Genomic DNA, 21,091 nt, shown 5'->3' with positions numbered 1-21,091 from the left:
AAAGCACAAGGAAGGTCAAAGACCACTCAGACTGTCGACGGAGCGTTGTGGGGGCTGAGATAGACGACGTGACCGAAGTGTCAGAAGCGGCTTTCTGATGTCTTGTGGAGTGTGGGAGGCACTTATAGGCCCATCATTATGCTTCAACGGAGCTGCATGATGCACATACCACCCTTGTCTCAGCCGTCCATACGCTTTTACTAAAGGACCTTCTTTAAGTCCTTCAAGGTCAGGAATGTGACTCCCACCTTCCCAAAGACCCACTGCAATGTAAGGAATAACATAGTTTTTACTCTAAACAGTATATGAGATTTTTTAGATCATTTACAAGTACAATTCTTACTTCATGTCATGAGAAAATCTAATTTCTATCATGTGGATCTTTTTTCTTTTTTTTAGCAAGAAATATGTTTTGAAGGTTTTTAAATGCTGCAAGACTGCAGTGACAACACTCTTCTGTGTGGAAGATTTTACTGAGTAAAGAAGACTCAAGACTCAAACTTAGTTTTTAGTCTGGTTGATTCACGCTGTGCCAAACTGAAAGAACAAGATTTTCAGCAAAGGCACTCATCATTTTGAGCTTCTAACATTTCCGACACCAAAAAATAAAATTTTTTGAAATGTTAGCCTTGAGGAAACCTGAACGAAACTTCTAAAATGTTATTTAATGCATAGCTTCCACTGGTACATTTTGCAACACACTGAATAAATATACTCAAATTATACATTGGTGTTTTTTCAATGTAAAATAAAATTTCATGGCTTTTTGTACATCTCTGTCAGGGGTGCCAAAACATTTGCTCCCACCTCCAGCAGTGTTTCATCTCCTGCCTGGATGCTGCAAACCACCAACACAGAGATTGGATGAAGAAGGCCACTGGTGTAAGCACAGCTGCTGCATGCGAAAGTGAGCCAACAAATTTTTATGGCAGTTGTGTTGCATCCAATTACAACAGGTGAAGCCTCAGAGGATGAATCTGCCAGACTCACTAGTGTGTTAAAGAACCAACTCTCAGTGTTCTTAGTTTGGAAGTATGAGATACCTGCTTATATCAACACACTGTTTCAGTCCAAAGCACACTGCAAAGACACGATTCTCTTAAAGCCAACTGCAGAATAAAATAGAACAATGTGGTTGAGTGTATGATCTGCTGTAATAAGCCACACTCACTGCTGCTGATGGTACTCGGCTGCTTGTTGCTCCATTTGTATCACAATCGACAGTATAATCACAGTGAAGCAGGTCCTTGTCAGGGTTTTTGCATTTGTCGAGCCACAAGTCTGCCTTCGTCACTAAGTACTTCTGGTTCTGTCCCATGTTGTGCAAAAGATTTAAATCACCTCTAGTTTCTGTATATCAAAGACATAGTTGTGATCTCTTATGGTATCCTTTATGTACTGTATTTTTAAGGCTTTACACAATTTCTCCATGGACTTAAGCTTCAAGGTATTGACTATGGATTGGAATCTGTCATTTCTTTCTTTTACAACTGCCACATCCCTCATGTCAACCCACTTCTACAGCAGAGACGGCATCATAAAAGTCTTATCTGGACTAAGGACTAAGAAGGACTAAGACTAAAAAAAAGCAATGGTTTGCTGTCAATGGTAAAATTCTTCTTTTTATAAGTGAAGGTAAATTTAGCAATTTATTTGAAGTTGATTGGCCTGTAAACTGGCTTGACCTAAACATGAGAAGATCTTTGGAGTAGTAGCCAAAAAAAAGACCCAACAATACGGACACACTGAAGGCTGCTTAAAGCAACTGAGGCTTCCTTAACACTTTAGCCCAGGCTGTTGGCCTCCGTCCCATGGTAAAAGTATAAGGTGCCTATATTGAGCAGTGAATCAACACACTTTTCATTAGGCTGACATTTATGTTTAAAAATTAGATCAGCCAGCAAAATCTTGATGAGTCCATCTTTTGTTTTTATACCTAGGCAGCTAATATCCTTTGCTTAAACCAATCTCTTCACGATCCAGAAAGAATGTGAGGTATGAACTATATGCAATGACTCTAACCTGTGCCTACTCCTGTACAAACTCATATTTTTACTGATTATGGTAGGTTTAGGAGCCATTTTGTGGCTGAATATTTGGGTGTTGTGACCAAGAAACTGCCTATATCCAAAGAACTCAACAAAGCCTGGAGAATGATTCATTTAGACTTAGGGAAACAAAGTCTGCCTCCCCGTAAGCTAAATATAAAGAAATGTTTGACTTTCATATAAATCCTTTGCAGTTATTTGTGGGATTTCCCCCCCTCAACTCTGCGACTACCCTCTGCAGGGTCTTGAGTATCCCACTGACAGCAGTATGACGGCTGCTCTCACAGTCTTTCTGAGTGATTTCACTTGCTGTGTTGGAGCACAGTGACATTTAAATAGAGAGCTGCTCTGGAATCTGTAGGAGTCTCTCTCTCTCATGCTGCTCTTTTGTCATGGGAGCCGTACTTTTCAGCATTAGCGGTACGGAGTGGGCAGCATGACGCGTGGGTAAAGAAGCGTTCTTATAACCTCTCCTCCGTCTCTGATCACAACGTCAATAGTGGTAACTCGTGCATCTTTCCCTTCCCTCACCTCTTAGTCTATTTATTTTCTTGCTCTCCTTCTATGGCTCTTATCCTCAATTTTCCTTCATACATTCAAACAGGCTTTAATAAGAAAATCTTCAGGATTTAATTGTGTGTTTTGGGGTTTCGGATTTATATTGCCTTTCTTCAACTAAAGATGAAGGTATCTTAATGGAGATAAGAGTGTAAAGTATGACTTATATTTAGCAGCTCTTACTACCCTGACCTACATATTGTGTTGTTTCCTTTAATGGCTATTTTATTGGCATTAATGGTTGTAATGTACTTGAGAAGGGAGATAGTTAGGATCCCAGATTTTATTGAGGAAAACAATCTATGAAACCTGAAAACAAATTTTTCAAACAACTAGGCTGATAATTGTATTTGTTCATGAGAAAAACAAAAATTGTCTTTGAAAGGTGAAGAAATGCTACTTTTGGAAAAATAAAAATCAACCTGACTTTTTTTTTTTTTCCTTTTATGTTTAGGCAAAACCTCATGAGTTTTATAGCCTTGAAAATGTAAAACTTTGACCACACTTATTTACATATTTGGCAGAGTTAATTTAAATTGAAGGTTAATGTTGGCCTACTTTATCCATTCCAAACCCAGTTTTGATGTGTATTTTGGATCATTGTGTTCTTGGAACTCCCAACTTTGCCTGATTAAAGTAAGTGGCAGAATGGAAGAATTTAAAATATTCCCCCTCCTTCATTATTCCATTAACTTTGTGCACAACTATCACTGGGAGAATAAGAGCTCCACAGCATGATGCTTCCATGTCCATACTTGAGAGATGCTATGGTATTATTTGGCTCGAAACCCATTAAGTTGACTTGTGAACCTTAATCTTGTCATTTTGGAAAAAAATAAAATTTTGATCTTTGTCTCATCTGACCAGACGTACTTTTTCCAAAATGTAATTAGATTCTCCATCTTGGAAGCTGCAAATTTCAGCTGACCTGGAAAGTGTTGGTTTAGGATCATGGGGTTCTATTTCTGTTTACACCCTCCCAGTACAAAGTTATGAACAGTTGTCAAAAAATAAGTGTTAAAATAAACTTAAGATCAAAATGAGTTTGGGACCTATATTCCAATTTAATCCTATGTACATTTAAGTTACATTTGCTGTGTAACTCAAATGTCTAGAAGTGGAATGATTGAAAAACATGAATTAAAGGATACGGTCTGAAGTGAAAAAATCTGTAACCTCCTATAAATTCACATCATGCAAACAGCAGACAAATGTTAGCAAACAGAAAGCTGCTTGAAGTCGTTGCAAATTTAGCAGCTGGAGTGAAAAATTTCCCTCTGGATTTCATGCAAAACTAGATGCATAAACAAGAATCTGTTTGGCATCATGTTTGCCAGATCAAGTTTGCGTTTACATTTTGTTTCTCCTGCCCTGCCCCCAAGTGGCAAAAGGGAAGAGACTGCTGTGCTGTGGAAAGGTATTTGCTCCTGTTACTTGTTTCTTCTGCTTTTGCTTTTGTCGTGGCCATTTATGTAAAAGTTTTGTAGTTTATAATGTCTACCAGTTTTGTTTTGTTCTTTGTGTAGTGGGAATATATTTAAGTTAATTTAGATTCAAAATTTGTGGTTAATTTTTATATTTGGAATTATTTAGATTACGTTGTTAATTGTTAGACCCGCCCACCAATTTGAGCGATTAAGAACACACCAGGTGCTGGGTGCGGTGTGGATTGTTTGGTGGATTGTTTGGTGAATGTCTGGGGTGGATGGGAGGCTTTTGTAGAATGATTTTTTGACCACTTGAACATTTGACCACTTGAACATTTGAACACTTGAACATTAAATCGAGAGTATTTTTTATTTCAACTAAGTTACAAGACCTTTTATTTCAACTTTAACAATAAATGAATCAGTAAAAGAGCGTACAAATCCCAAGCCACCCGTTACCACCCACAGCCTTTATTGGAGTTTATTTTTGCGTTTTTGGAACCGAAGGCTGCGACAGCTTTTATGTAATGCATAACAATTTAACTAAATATTGATGTCAAACAAAGATGTGCTTAATATCTAGCCCTATGTAAAAATGCAATTTCCCCTAAACCCAATAACTGGTTCATCACTTTTGGTGGCAGCAGTTTGGTAGCACCAATTTTTGCAAAATGTATGAATTACAATAATTTTCTTTAAAGAATTCCTTTAATTCATCCATATTTGAAGGTTGTAAATCTTTGAGGGCTAGTTAATATCCAAAAATTGGTCAGACCAATGCTCCAGATGCTGTTGCATTTTGCAACTTGGCCACTCCAAATTCTGAATTGGACATGCTTGTGTGGCTTTGACCTCGTTGTTTTGTCCATTTGCATAATTCAAGTGTCAGTGATCTGCCAGAGTTCAGAATTCATGGTTACATCAAATGATGTAAAGTCAGTCCCAGCTTCTAAAGCAGCATAGCAGCCCTATGTCATTACTTCATCATTACCATGTCTGACTGTATAATGATGGAAATTATCTTTCTAGTCTAGCTTTAAGTTTTAAGACAGCTCTAACAGAAAACACCGCCCCTGAAGTTTACATTTTTTTTTAACAAAGCAATTTTTACAAAATATTTTGGGTGCATAAATAAGTTTTTGGCAAATATGCGACTGGCTGTTCTCTTAGTAGGCAGTGGTTTTTGCCTTGGAAATTTCCAACTGAGTCCATGTGAGGTGTAAATTGTCACTCTTAGTAATATTGGTTGGGAAACTGAACTGAGCTTACCCCTAAAATTCCAGTTAATCATAGTTGATTTGTGATTTAACACAGTTACGTTTCACCAAATTTAGATGACTTTTTGTCTTTTATCAAATATTGTTCAATCACAAAAAGTGTGATTGAACAACATGGCGAAACATTTTGGATTTAGAGATCTTTGGTTTTTAAATGGTTAAGGAATTCCACTCTGACTACAGAGTGAGCGGGAGGATGAGGAGAGTTATTGCTGCCAGAGAGTGAGAAGAAGAAGAGGAGGAGGAGGAGGAGGTGGGAAGCGAATGAGAGTGAGAGAGAGTTGCCTGTCTGCTCGGGTTTGTGGGTATGAGAGTACATGTGTGCACGCTCGGCTCGGCTCGGTGAGTGTATGCGTGCTGACACCTGGTGCTCGCCCTCCCTCGCTGCTCACATTGTGGAGAGCTCTCAGCCTGTCTGGACCGTTCTTTACCTCTCCCTCTTTTCCTTTTTATTCCATCCCTCTATCTTTTGTCCTCTCTCTGCCTTTCTCCCCTTTCGTTGTTTCCTGCTCCTCTCCGTGTCCCTACAGCCTCTTCCTTTTGTTCAGGACCTCCTCCACCATGCTGCGGGATTTTTATTGACTGGCCAGACATGCGCTCAACTGACTAAGGTGAGCCGGATGAATCGGGGCAGGAGGGCGGATGGACTGCATTGATGTTTTGAATTCAGTTCTGAATATAGGGAGTGGTAGGGACAGGCTACAGAGGAAAATTGGCACTATTCACCCTGTTATTTTTTTCTGTATATTTTTGTTTGCTTTAGCCTGCAAGTCTGAGCAGCAGTTGATGGGAAAAGCCTCTGTGTAGGTGTCTCAGCTTGTACTTTGAAAGGTGAGGGGTTCAGCTGTGGGATTGAAGAGTGTCTGTGTGTTGTTTGGTTTCTGACTGGTGTCAGCAGCTGGTGTTAAATCCCCACTTGATGATTTGTTTGTTCTGCACTGGCTCCTGCGCTTGGAGTCACCTTGACCCGGGCTTTCACAGCAATTTGTGTCTTAGCGGCATCGTGCCACACCTTAAGCATGAGGCGTGTGTGTGACAGTGTGTGTCACTGTTATAAAACACTAATGGTGGAAGAGAGTTACGGTGTCCTACTGAAAAGCAATCGGAAGAATAAATAAAAAACAAGTTATTGATGAGTATTAGAAGTCATGCTTTTAAGGTGATGCTTGTCATTCTTCATCTCTTCATAAATCCCTGCTTTGTTTTTTGTTCTATCCCTTTTCTTCATCAAATTATTGTATTTTATATTAAATGATCAACCATTCAGCTCTTCCTCGTTTAAACTGGAAATTAAAATCAATTTGCTTTACTTTTGTATCTTCATTTGCTAACAAACTTTCTGGAAATCTCTTTATAAAGCTCTTCTAATTTTGACAAATACGTCTTGCCCTAATTTAATCCCCTAAATGTGTATTATTTTCCTGAATTGTCACAATTATTTCAGTTCAATTACTTAATTTTATCCCCAAATCCTTTTTTGCTTGACTTCATTCAACAATCACATCTTGTATTTAGAAAGATAAACATTCCTAAATAACTAAAATGTCCTCTAACTCTCCCTTTTGAGAATTAAAACCAAAAGTAATTGAAAAGTTACTATATTTCAGGAATTCAACTCAAAATGTTGATTAGTATGTAGAGTTTGTTTTGTGGTATGGCCAACAGCTAATGAAAATTCATAATTTGGTTTTCTAATATTTGGTGAATGTTATAAAATACCCCCAAAATAAGCATTTTTAATGTGCTATAGAGGTAATTGGTCTGCAGCTCTACTCAATCTTGACTCTTGATGGGTATTACAATCCTCTCAAGCCTATGGTTATCCTGTACATCAAAAATATGTCAAAATATATAAAAAAAAAAAGTAACAAAATATGTATTGAAATGTAAATGTTGATGTAAACAAAGCTGGTCACTAAGGCCAAATTAAAAAGAACTACAAGGGAAGGGTCCTCCCAGCAGAACATTATGCTGAAGTTAAATCCAAATTGTGGCTTTTAAACTCTTAATGGCTGCAGTAAAAGATTTCTTCTGCATAATTGATTATTTTTTATTACTGTTTCCAGTATTCTTTGGTTTGTCAATAAACAGAAGCATCAAGGAAAAGAAGCATGGACGGTGGATGAGTTTAAGTGCGGGGGCCACCCATCTAAAACAACGTGCAGTTCACTAGAGGGGTGAAGAGGAGAGCATCAACAGAGCGGTGTCTGTCCTCAAATCTGAAATAGAAAGTTTAAAGTCTTTGAGGGGAGACAGCAGCACGGATAAAAAGGCTACAGGTCAAACCAAAGGCCAGAGATGGACTGATTTAAATTTTTTGACCTAAGCTTGGTTTCAGAGATCTGTAAATCGTTGCCCAGCTGACAACAATTTGGTAAGCTGTGTCTTGTCCCATTTTCTTTTAGTCTGTCCAATCTCATAAATAAAGTCAGGGTGCAATGTCTTTTCCCCATTTTTTCTAGAACAAATTTGCCAAATTTGTAGTCTTGTGCAATGAATTGGTAAAACATCTGAGTTTTTACTTTTTAACTTGAATTACTGAAATATATTCACTTCTTAATGATTTTCTAAGTTACTGAGATGAGCCTTTTTTTGTTTACTTTGCTTCAGACACCAGGCCTGTTCTCTGCTCCTCTCCATTCTTTGTCACACGTCTTCCTGTTTTCTGCCTCTCTGTCATCACTTGACTTGTAGTCCAACTCTCCTCTTCTTCCTCACACACTCTCTTCCACCCACTCAGATATTTCTGGAGAACAAAAGGAGAGGGGAGTGGGGGCGATAAAACACTAGAGCAGGGAAGACTTAATGTACCAGCCCTGCGTAGGCTAATGAGTCTTCACCACTTTGTTTCTCTTTCCCTCCCTCCCCTCTCTTTTCTGTTCCCTAAGTCCTTGTGCCTCCCAATTTATCCGCATCATCTCATAACCAAATGTCCACCTCATGCCCTCAGGGTGCTCCCACCTTCAAGTAATTTTCTCCTCCATCATTGTCTTCTCCTTTCAACTCGGCCACTTCTCTCCCTCTTCCTTCTTCATTTCTTTTTTGTCAATCTGTGCGCTGTAACATTTACATCACAGCTTCTTTTTCACATCCTTCCTGCTGCTTCTCTGTTCCTTTCATTCCTTCTGGAGTGGTTATTTCGTCCCTCCCCCTCATCTTCTTTTTGTCAAGTCCCACTCGTTCCGCTCGTTCATCATCCATTTATGCTCATAATTGCAGGTGCTAAAACACTTTTAAATCTAATTTGTAATCATCTTTTTGCTTCCTGGTGGACCTTACTGTCACTTATACAAATCTTTTATGGAGAAAACAGATAAAAGTAACTTTTTTTATTTGGTTAGATGGGACATAAATGAATTTATGTTTATAAAAGTAAATATATGTTTTTCAGTCCATATCAGACATATTTTTCCATCCACATCCTGTTATTTTTCCCAGGAAAGTATCTTTCATCGTGACTATTGATCTTATTATGGTTGCTCAATGTCGCAGACTTTTAAATAACAGGAAGTGCCATGGCTTACTTATCATGCCAATGTTACAGTGTTGGATTTTCAAACAGGAACAGGAAGAAGTATGAAAGTAGCATGGATTATGGAAAAAAACATTACTTTTTTTTTTTACCCATCGTCTGTCCGTTGAGCTAACCATTTATCCTGACATTCATCACTTTTGCTTTCAAATTATTTAAAGAGAAACAGAATGAGTACTTTGTGAATCTTAGTCTGTAAAACTTTAGGAATGTTCACAATAAACTGAGTCATAATCCTGCGAGTCGCTCTGTGCTGCATGGCACAGGCAGTAAGACGCACATTGCTGTGTTAGAAAAGGGGAGTGTTGGTTACGTTCACAAAAGCAGTAATTGCGAGAGCCACAACTGTGAGGCGTGGACTGCAAACCCATTGCTGCCATATGCACCTCCGCTGCTGTCTCTGTCTCATGGTATCTGTCTTCTCATCTTTCATTTAGAGCAAAATCTCCTCTGTCTGATGCCTCTGCTTTTCCTTCTCTCCAGTTTATGGACAGCGGAACTCTGAGTACTTCTGACTGACTAGATCAGCGAATCGGCTATCTTAAATCTGTTAGTTGTGCAAAATATATGGTGATTATTGCTGTATGAATTTATTATCATTATCCATTCTTTGGCCAGAATGAAAAGTACCTTGTTTTTTGTTAAATACCTTGTTCACACTAGCACAGATGCAAATCATTTTAACGTAATCCTCTCATCCAGAGGTAAACAGCAGTTATCTTTAGCAGCTCATTTTCAGTCTTGTGACTAAAATGTAATTATGTTTTAGCCCCAACTCAATCATCTGTAGCACAGATATTTAGAAATCTTTTTTTTTTCTTTCCATAACACAACTCCAGTCTCAATTCTTGGAGGGCAAATGCAAGTCCAGGCATTGAAATTAGACTGCTCTCACACCAGACGCATGCTGTCTGCTCTGCCTCAAACACAGAACTGCTCTAGATACAAATGCAAATTATTAGGAGATTTTATTAAAAATATTAACAATTTACATCATTGAACTCCAGTCCAACATGTAAAAATATAAACCGCAATAATTATGTAATGTAATGTTTAACCAACCTAAAATATGAATATATTTTCAGTGGGCGCGAACAGAAAGATGTAATTAGATACGCACAAGAAACTGGCAAATGTCAACTCTAAAATACTGAATCATAACTTGCACCATTTTCACTACTACAAGCGTATCTTAATATGTCTGAGAGTATGTACTGTGTTTTCATTAGTGTGTTTCTTGAAGTAACAGACTTGATTTTGGCTGGGGCTGAACCACAATTACATTTTAGTCAAACGTCTGAAAATCTCAATTAAAATGAGAAAGAAAATAAACCCTTTTTGGTCATAAACATGGCATAACATCATGAACATGAAGAAGTCTTCATGTTCATGACTGTTGCAATGAAGTGTCATTCGGTAAATAATGACGCTTAATGCAAAGTTGGCTCTCTTACTTGATTTTTAATGTAAGTTTTAATACAACTTTGCATAAAAAAAGTAATTATTTGCCAAATAATGCTAAGTTGACACTCTTAATGCAATTTTTAATGCACGTTTGCATTAAAAGTGTCATTATTTACTGAATGACACTTCATGACAACAGTCATAAACATTCATGAAGACTCCTTCATGTTCATAACAGGTGTTATGCCTTATGCACACCCCTTCAAATAAAGTTTTACCCAATTTTTCTTATTAGAAAGCTAAACATTGAGAGTAAAGTTAGTTTTTTGTGATGAAAGAAAAACTGCATAGATGTTCCTATCCAGAGTTATTATAATTACTCATGACGCAGCAACTGTGCAGCGCCAACAGAATATCTCGGAGGCACATGAGCAATGGAGTTTCATTTGCATTTGGCAGGAAAATATAATAATTCTTAAACTATGAGAATAAAACCAGGCCTTGCGTACATTACATATCCCTGACTTGCATGTTTCTTGTGCATGATGCAGTCTCAGAGTGTCGCTCATCAAGTAAAGACATTTCATTTCTAATTGAGAGGTCCTGAGTCCAAGCCTAGATGCTCCACTTTTGCTGGTCAGAAAAAAATTATTAACAATCAAATGTAGATTTAAAATACAAACTGTTCTCTTTTAAACCAAACATTTATCAGTTGCACTTCATCTGATCTGTGAATTATTTTGTGACTTCTTAAAGGTATTTTTCAACTAAAATATGCTCGCACGTATTTTTGTGGCTATGTTACAGGAAACCGGTGCTTCTGGTTCCAGTTTTTAGTGCAATAAAATCAGCTCTGGATAATAGTGCATGCACCCTAAACACAACAATAATGATGCAAAATTGTCATATTGTGACAGCCCCAAAATATGAGCTGCAGAATTGTAAAGATGAGTGAGAAATTGGACAGGAAATGATGGGAGAAAGTTGTTGACTGAAGTGATATTGTAATGCTTTGTTTGTGCCAGTTAATGGACGAACTGTTGCGTCACAAACACTTTGCAAATGCTGCCAGAGTGACTGATCTATCTCAACATCACATTAATTACAGTAAGAGAGGTGTTTGAAAAAAAATGGTGTGAAAAAAATCCAAGTATAAGTATTCATAAATAGGTGTGAAAAAATAGGATAAATCATAATCTTTCAGACATTGCTTATCCAGGGAATGCAGAATCAAACCTGCTTCTAATGAGTCTTCATTGATTTATTTATAAGAGCTCAGAGTGAAGTACAAACCATAACCTCTGTCGTTTCATTCTGTTCTTAGAAGTGTTTTAGAAGATTTCAATAATTTTTTAATTTAAAAATTGCCTCATTATATTGAGATTTCACTTGGGGGCAGGGATGAGACATTAAACTAACACATTTATTTTTTTGTTCTCCACTGTTTAAAGGAATAAAACCCATCACTTGATGTCCACTTGTCTCTTTAATGGTCTCCTGCCAAACAATATTAAGTGCCCAGCTGACGGCAAACCTTTATATAAAAAATTGATGCATAAGAGCAGGATCTGCCAAATCTAATAAGTGTCTCTTTCTTACAGACACACACTTATCCATAAACTAAACTGAACTTTATCTAAGCTTCACATCTTTTGCTGGACTTTTGTATTCAGGAAAGACTCAGCTATTCAGCAGTTTTTAAATGTATTATCTAAACTTAATCTTGCTTGTTTTATCAAGCATATCAGAAAATTTCCATCTTCTAACTTGTTACTGCTTTTTATGTGAATGGAGAAGAAGCTCTATTTTGATGTATGTGCATATATATTCTCACCTCTAAATATAGTCCGGTATATGGTGAGGCTGTCATATTGGTGACAAAAGATATGCAGCCGCAGACATTAGCCTACTTTCTCCACACCCTGTGGAAGTGTTGGTGTCTGCTGTGCCTCTGCAGCTTCCTTTTATTTTTAATGTCCATTTCATTATTCAGGCCTTCACGCTTGCAGTTACAGACTCGTCTGTTGCATTTCAAGTACTGTGTTGGCATTATCTGTGTGTATATAAGTACATGTGGTTTTTCTTCCACCTCCTGTCGTCACAGTGACACCGAACACAGAGTGAGTTATTGCATCACTGCGGGTGAGAATTGCAAAAGCGAGCACGCTCTTCCTTCATGCGTTATCCGTTAGTCGTTCTCCACCTCACTTTTTGTTTCTTCTCTGGGTTTACATTGGTCATTTTCAACTTCTGATTGTTAGTTCCCTGCAACTTCATAGCTTTCCTTTGCAGACTGAGGAGCAAAATTCAAAATGACATTTCACTCGTCTGCCCCTGGCCACCTTTTGTCGAACATGGTGCAGCGCCTTTACAGTTGTTGTTTTTCTTTGCCTCTGGTTGTGTGTGAGTCATTGCATGCTGTGTTTTATCTGCTACTCTTTTTTATATTCAGCTGGTATCTCTTGGGAAGCGGTATCTCTTGTGCAAATAAAAGCATAAGATGCTTTGAATCATTAAATAAATAAATAAGCTGAAAATGGCACCCTTTTATTTTGAAGTTTTTTAACCAAAATCAGTCTTCATTTTTGATCTGAGGCTGTTTTGTGTTGGTAAAAAGTAGCGTCCTCCTGTTATGGTGAATTCTATTAAATGATGACTAATTTCAGGGTTGCAGCTCTTTCAACATGAATATCATCAAGTAGCCATTCAACACAATGATTAGTCATACAGCCTGTAGACAGTCCATGGAAAGTAAAACTGACTTCTGCACAACTCCCTGAGAGAGGATTCGGTCTTTATATGTGTCGCCGTGCACAAATCCAACGCCTGGAGCTGTGACAGCAACACTGGATAGAGTTTAGTCTGTTTGTCTGAATGTTATTACATTTCTTGAACTTTATGCAGCCTGTTTATGTTAGACGACCTCTGTCATCTGTGGAGTTAAATGTGGTATGTAATTTAGAAAATTCGTTTTCATTTGTTCTTTGGCAGTTTCTTTTTCATTAAATCTAATAGTAGTCTTATCAACAGTCTGAAATAAACAGGAAAAATAATTAGTGCTGCAGGCAAGCCAGTGCGTAACAATGCAGCGAGTAATAACCACAGAGTGGTTCATAGGAAAGCAGTGAGACTTATTTTTGTTATGGGTCTTTGTTTAGGTTTTTGTATTTTGTTTTCAGCTCTTTGGGTGGCAGATAACTTTTAAAACACGCATTTCTTATATCACATAGAAACCAGTAGCTTGCATGCACTGCCTAGCACAATATCAGACTAAATGCAGTGTTTATTTATTTGTTTAGTCAATTAGAATGACCAGAATTGTTTGTATTTATTAAATGCTGCAATAATTACTGAGAGAAATTATTTATCTGAGGTTTACATGCAGGGCTATAAAACATATGTACTATCTTACGATCAATTTAAGCATTACTCAAAGATACGATCCTGGCACAGTAGGTCACTTGGATTTAAGTTCACACTTAAAACTATTTGTACAGACTTGTGTAAAATGTCTGTTGTCATTCTAAATCTTGATTCAGATTTTGAAAAATCGTTCACAGAAGTCTAGAGTTTTTTTTCTCCCATATTGTATGAATAGTTTCTTGGTAATTCCGTTCTAAAGGATTCATTTTACTCACCTGATGTAAGTAAAAGTTCCCACGTCTTCCAAAAAGCAAGATTTGAGTGTGTTACAAATTTCCGTTTTTAAGCTCACAAATTGTCATATTAATAGGAGAACCCTTTAAGCAACAGAAGCAAATTTTAAGCACTCCTCCAAAGGCGCTGTACGGTAATATTTCTCACAGTCATTAGGCAATTTAAAAGCCTGTAAAAATCATCCACAATAATGAATGAACTGTGACTGCAGCAGGAGCTCCTTTTCTTCCCAGCCTCTCTGTGTGAATTCATGAGGATTCCAAGTTTTTCTCATTAAACACTCTTCGCCAGTGCAGAGAGTAGCATCTGAAAACTTAGCAGGAGTTGAACATTCCCCTTCTCTTGCTGCAAACACCCTGAGGTCAAAGGGAACATGGGATGATGTTGCTCTAAATAAAGAAAAAATGCACCACTACGCCAGGTTTCAATTACAGCAGGCTTTCAAATCTTCTACATTTTACTTACAGCTCAACTCGTCCTGAAACAAATAATCAAAGCTTAATATGTTCCACAAAGCATTAAAAATACTTTTAGTCTCTGTTTTTCTGAATTTTTAGGCAGGACATAGTGTGGAATTTACAGGGACACCAACCACATTTAATGGGAAAAACACACTTTATTGTAGATCTGATTTTATGAGTGTCTCACCAGTTAACCAACCTTAACTGCATATTACTTTCTATAAAAAACTGGTTTGATTACCTTCTCTTACTCACTTCCTTTTTGACTGACTTCCTTGTGTAATCTTTTTAATAAATGACAAAGCAGAGATGCTAGCATGAGCACTGGCTAGCATTCTAGTGTAGAATGTTAGCATTAGTTAGAATGCTGGCAATATCGAGCATTCTAATTTTATTTGCATAACATTAGCTAATTCTAGTTAATGCTAGAATGCTAGCACAAGCATTCTAAAGTTATCAATTTCACTTGGTGAAAATTTATTTCTTTACTTTGTTTTTAGCTAGTAAAGAAAGTATCTCCTGAGTCCAGTCAGCTGCTTTAGGTTGATAGATAACAGATAAAGAAAGGCAACCTGAAAATATGCAACAACAAATTCTTCAGACCAGAAGCCATATCCAGTTTTTATTTCTCGTTTTGTCCTCTTTTTGTTTGTGATAGAGCACACAAAGCAGAATATGTATCGCACTTCCAATTCCGCTTGGTTATTTTTGCTGCATGCTTTTTCGTTTCTGTGCTCTGTGAGGTAACCCCAGTGGTGTTTCAGTCAGAAGGTAGGAGAGGCTTAATGTAGCCCCTCTCATTTTTTCCAGACTCTTATTCACCGCCTTTATTTTTATATGTTTTAAACAAATCCCACCCACTCAGTGCTGCAACATAGCTTTATTCAGCATCAAATGGCAGCGTAGGAGTTGGGGCATATCACTTCTATTTTTTTTTTCTGTTTCACTCGCTTTGTTGCACGCATACACACTCTCCATTTCTTCCTGCTTCCTCCATCATAACACCTCCATCCATCCAGGACACTGCTGAGACGTGGTGCTGTCAGCCAGAGCCTGACGCACTCAGCCATTCTCATATGCGTCACCTCTCTGGCCTGTTGCCGCCACCATGCTGTTTGCTGTCCTTCAGTTGTACAGAACCTCAGTGGCCAGGATAGGAGATGCTCCAGGCTTTTCTGTAGGGTCGGGGGAAGGTATAGTGTTCTTTCATGCCAAGACTACACTTTCTGTTCTGTGTTTTGGATGATTTAAGGCCAAATCTTTGGTTTAAAAAAATGGCCACTGCATCTTAATTAATTGTGATATCGAACAAAAATGTGTAGAATATTCTTGGACAGGGCTAATTTTGCGTGAATTATTTCTTTAATAGCGGCCCTCAGCTTGTCTGTGGGTCGATGGTTTAGATCAGGGCAATTTGACGGCAACCAAGCACAGTGATATCCTGAGCAGGTAAGCTGGGGAAACAGGGAAAACAAAATTTAAAAGTAGACGACTAACAAAACAGCAGCTGACATAGTTCCCTAAATAATGACTGACTGTGGAAACTTCACTCTGGACATCAAGCAGCTTGCACTCTGTTCCTTTCTGCTCTTCTTCCAAACTCTGGAACCAAATTGGATACTTTTTTTGTCATCTGAAAAGAAGATTTTCAACCATATTTTCACCCTTTACTCAACTTTCCATTACTAAGCCTAGAAGCAGTGCTCTCTAAGCAGACAGCTTCTGTAGCAATTATGTTTTATAGTGAATCCTGCTTGGAAAGGGCGTTGGCCGCTTTTTTGTCAGAAGTCATTCTCTTGATTCTGTAATTAAGAGAAAGACTTCATAAGAAAAAAATCCTCCACCAGATATCTATTTTTTTTAAAGTCAATCTTACATAAAATGTCTTTAAAATTAGATCTACAATATCAAGGTTGACATAAATCAATACTTGAAGTCTATGACTAGGTTATATATTGAATCTATATGATGAATCAGTTTACTTTCTGAACAAATGAATAAAATCATATTTTTTTTAATCTTCCAGTTGATATAGTTAGTTGCAGAGTTTATAATGACTGGAGTATAGAAAATGTGTCTAAAAATGTATGCAAATATATTCAAAGACTAGTTGTTTACTGCCCTTATATTAGGTGTTGTATATTTGAACCTGGACAACATAATTTTCTTTGATTTTGTTCTAATTATTATTACGCTGCCTACTTTAAATAGTCAGTACCCATTTCATATGAGTATGTCCCAATGCACTCAATCCATAAACCATTTTATAAACATGTAAGAACTTTTAAAAGCGTTTCCGAAAAAAATAAATAATGAAACTAAATGTAACAAAAACATAACCCAAACTGAGTAGGTTGAACAAAATAAAAAGCAGCAAAACTGTGGTAAAGTAAGAGCTTTTTTTATTATTATTATTATCTAAAACTGAAATTGTTCAAATGAAAAAATAAAATCAATTTATCAGTCACTCAACTTTAAACCAACTGAGGTATTTTAGTTTAGTTGGCCGAACTGGAAGAGAGCAAAGAAAGAGAGGTTAAAAAAAAACTAAACTAGCAGCTTTTATGGAGTTTAATCATTAAAAAATACAGTAAGATCTACCCTGGTATTTGTATTTTTATTTTAACTCTCCAGTTTAAAAAGAGAACAAAGAGACATAACCCTGTTGCACTTTGGGACTGCCTGGCATACGGAAATTTCTTCTTTTATTGCATCTGCTGCTGGTTGGTAAATTGGAAGATGCCACTGATTTACAGTTTTCTCTCTGCGGGTAAACCAATTTGCAGGCACAACAAGGAAGCAACAGCTTCGGCAACAAAGATTCATCTATATTATTTGCCCTGCTGGTACATTAGAAAGCACAATTTCTTTGTTTATGACCCTTTAAGAGGAAACTTTGAAAAACTGAAGGGGAAGTATGTTCACTCTTTTTTTTTACATTGCATTTATATCTATGACGCACAAAACGAGATTGTGAAAACCCATTTTGTGCACTCAGTGTTGTTTTTGTTGATTTTGTTGATTTGTTCTCTTCAACAGGAGGTGGGCCTCAGAAAATTTCATATCTGTTTACTACCCACATGGCACCCTGTTTTTGCTTGCTTGCATGGTGACTGGCCAGTTTTCTGTTCTGTAAAAGAGTAGGTCACACATTAATCAAAAATGATATAGACATTGTCCTAAATCCAGTTAACAGCTTGTGAAACTGCTGCCTGTGCATTTGCATTATACCATCCACACAGACTCACAACAACAATGGTCCATAACATAATGTTCTCTCTCCTGGGAGTCTTCATACCCACTGCAGCCTGTTCTCCCTCAATATCAGGCTTCTTAAGAGTTGACAGGATTGTCTTTTAGCTTGTCATTGCAGGTAATAGAGCCTGTGACAAACACTTCACACCCTCAGCCTTACAGATCCGTTTGGATCTGTAAGGCTGAGGGCCTTACAGTCTTAGGCAGTAGGCCTAAGACTTGACTGATTGTCAGACATGTGGCATTTTCTCCAATCGGTATGCAGTAAAACTACATAATAGAAGAAAGTACTATTTTGATCATGCCAAATTTAACATTCTTTTTTGTGAAACTTACAATCCTATAGTTCCCACTTTTAGCTAAGTTCATTTTACTCTGGTAGGAAACCTGCCAACATCTGTGTATTTCATGCAGCATGAATGCAGTCAATTCAGGCATTCAGTTTGGTATGTGGTACTGTACTTACATGAAGATGTGTTTGATGACTCAAACCAGAATCGTCTATTTGAAACTTAACTGATTGTGCCCCCTTGGTGTCAACAACTGCCATAAAGCATTTGTGATCATTTGCAATGATTCTTTCACATTGCTGAGATTGAATTTTTCCCAACTTTGTGGCTGAATTGGTGTAAATAGCCAGTTGGAGGTAATACCAGAAAACCTCAGTTGGATTGAAGCCTCAACCTTTGACTGACTAAGACAGTCCACAATCTTCCAGTTTTTTTCTTTGACAGATTTAGAAGTGGATTTGCTAGCACGCTTTGAATCGTTGTCCTGCTGCGTAACCCAAATGAGCAGTGAGCAGAATCCATGGTTCCATCAGTTGTCCCAAGTTGTCCAAGGTGTAAAGCAGCCCCAAATTATCGCTCTACCACCATATTTGACTGTCAGTATGATGTTTTTCTTCTGAAGAATTTCCTTTATTCCTTGCTCAGGCCCTAAACGTTTTAGGGATGACCAGAAGATTGTTTTGGCAGATGTGAGTTTGGTATTTGTGATATCTTTCGTCAGCTGTGGTTTTGACCTGGGAGCTCCCATTAATGTCAATGAGTCATTAGTATAATATTTTCAGTAGGCCAATAGCTCCTATTAAGGGTTATTTTCAGTCTTTATAACTCACAGCTTGGATTTTGGCCCATAAGATTATCATTGTCAAATTTCCAAGTACATTAAAAAGGTTTAAAATCCATAAACGTGCTTCACAACAGCCTGCAGAAAGCTATAGAGTCTTTGTGTAGCTGAATGCCACAGTATTGTGCTGATAGGTACTTGTAGTAGAAAATGTTACTCCAGTTTTCTGCTTGGAATACAAAACAGAGGGAAAACGCACTATTCTATAAATGTTAAACTTAATCCTCTTTTTTTTTTTGCTGTTTATCACCTGTTTATAAAATACTTATGCAAACACTATTTGGGGAAAAAGTAATCAGAGAGAAAACTTTGACAAACATTGTGTATCAGACTTGAATAAGCTGATTGCATTTCTGGCACACATTTTTAAATGATCTACAAAACCAATATGTATTGTCTTATTTTAGAGAAATGCCTAAAATTGCTGCTGAGTCTGTATTTTAACTTTTCTATTGTCATGATTATGCCATCCTGCTGCGTTTCAATCACCATTTGCCTCTTGAATTAGTCAAAACAAATGTCTGAGTTGCGGATCCCAAACCATAGCTGGTCTGAAATCATCTTTATACCCGAACCAAAAGAAGAACTACAATGTAATCCAGAGCACTACAGATTGAATGTCTGTTAGATATTTTTTCACGTAACTGCAGAAAAGATAGAAACATCAATATCTTGGTGTACTGCAACATAAATCCAAAAATGCAACTAGTGTAGCCATTATTTCTTCAATTCTAGGATCTTTGCTTCTCTCCTTGTTTATGTGTAGTGATTTGGATGAAAGTGGCTTCTTACTGTTGCACATTGGCAGGATGTGAGAACACACCCGCTCTCCTGTGGTGGATCAGGACCAGATCACGGCAGCGAAGGAGAATGGGCTCTTAACGAGCTCTCCAACAGAAGATGTGTGTGTGTGTTTATCTTTTGTATCCATGCAGACATTTTTGTGTTAGCTCACACTGAGGCTCGTACTAATGAAGACTTCTGCTAAGTTTAGAACAGAGCAGATGTCGACACAGTGTGATTCATTAAGGTGCTCCACTTTACAGTGAATCTGATTTTAATGCAGCTATAATGAAAATTAAATCTGATGAGGACAGAGTTTGTTTTGAGGCCTGCAGATGTTTTCACACAGGTAGATATGAATCAACATCATAGTGTCCAAGAAAGTGATTTCCAATAAAATATCAAGTTATTTTGCAGCTTCAGATTAAATTATACAGAAAATCATGATTCTTAATCACAATGCCATACAAAAGTATTCAAACGCCCCTTTAACTTTTTAGGCATTTTTGTCTGCACAACTACCGCTCTCATGAAACCAAGCAGTTTTTGTGCAAGGAAATCCCAACAGATCAGCAGTTTTCAAAAAAATTGGTTTTGGCATTCACAATCATGCCATCCATTCTTGAAGTCACAAGGCAAACTTGATTAGAATAATGCAGCGCAGAATAAAATAAAAAGCATTAAATGGAGCAATAACTACATTTTGTCTCGATAAAACTGTCAACTCACTGCAAAAAAACAATTTTTCAAACAAAGGCTTGCACTCATTCGTCTGTTGTCTCAAATTATTAGCGTTCATTTTCTCACTTTCCTTTGATGGTTGTTTCACATAGCTGTCTCAAGAAAACTGTCAAATCACTGACCACAGGTATTTGCTTCAATACACTGACATGTTTTGTTTATGTTTTTAAATTCTATTTCACAATTAGAACATAAGTCTTGATGAGGCTTACTTGTCAGATTGAAAGTACTTGAATATGCTTAATTTAGGAGTATGTGAAAAATCAGAATTATCAAAATCAAAAAGCCTGAAAACCTTAGTCTGTGTGTAATTTATCTATATAATATTCTTCACTTGGTGAATTGAGTTTCTGATCATTTCAATAATATTCTAATTTATTGATTATGTCTGTAAATATATTACATTCAGAATCTATGCCCTTAAACTCTGATAGGTGAACCCTCAAACATTGTGGAAGATGTGCTTAAAAAGATAACTAAGCCTTCATTTTAATTCTGCTGACTTAACTTAAACAATGTTAATATCTGTTTGCGGTTTAATCACCAAGTCTGTGAATGAAAAGGTCAAGGGGATATCCTGGAGGCTACTGTCAAATATTGCAGGCATTTTTATATGTAGTATGTTTACCAGTGCTCATTAGGACCAACAAGGCTACCAGGAATAATGCATGAAATTTACTTAGACTCTAGTGATTACTACTCGTGGGCATACTTTGTGTTATTTTGAAGAAGCGTAAGAAAAATGGGCCGTGACATGGTGAGCGACTGGGTTTTAATTAGTGTACTGCTTTTCTTCCTGCTGAGAAACTTTGAGACC

At 37.3% G+C, this 21,091-nt stretch overlaps 1 protein-coding gene across 6 annotated transcripts in view; it reads left to right on the top strand.

Annotated features, from left to right (window-relative positions):
- tanc2b (tetratricopeptide repeat, ankyrin repeat and coiled-coil containing 2b) overlaps positions 1–21,091 on the top strand; it is a 158,199-nt gene that overhangs the window by 43,737 nt on the left and 93,371 nt on the right. The window contains exons 1-2 of one of the 6 annotated variants that reach the window (XM_028029481.1): positions 5,636–5,652; positions 5,841–5,921. The exons of the other annotated variants lie outside the window; for them this stretch is intronic. The gene's annotated coding sequence lies outside the window, so the exon portion shown is untranslated. Of the gene's footprint in view, positions 1–5,635; positions 5,653–5,840; positions 5,922–21,091 lie in introns of those variants that run through there. 6 annotated transcript variants of the gene reach the window in all.

The sequence above is a fragment of the Xiphophorus couchianus genome, chromosome 10 (assembly GCF_001444195.1).
Source record: "Xiphophorus couchianus chromosome 10, X_couchianus-1.0, whole genome shotgun sequence".
Taxonomy (NCBI): Eukaryota; Metazoa; Chordata; class Actinopteri; order Cyprinodontiformes; family Poeciliidae; genus Xiphophorus; species Xiphophorus couchianus.
The sequence above is the reverse complement of the archived record's forward strand: the minus strand, read 5'-3'. Positions and strand labels throughout refer to the sequence as shown.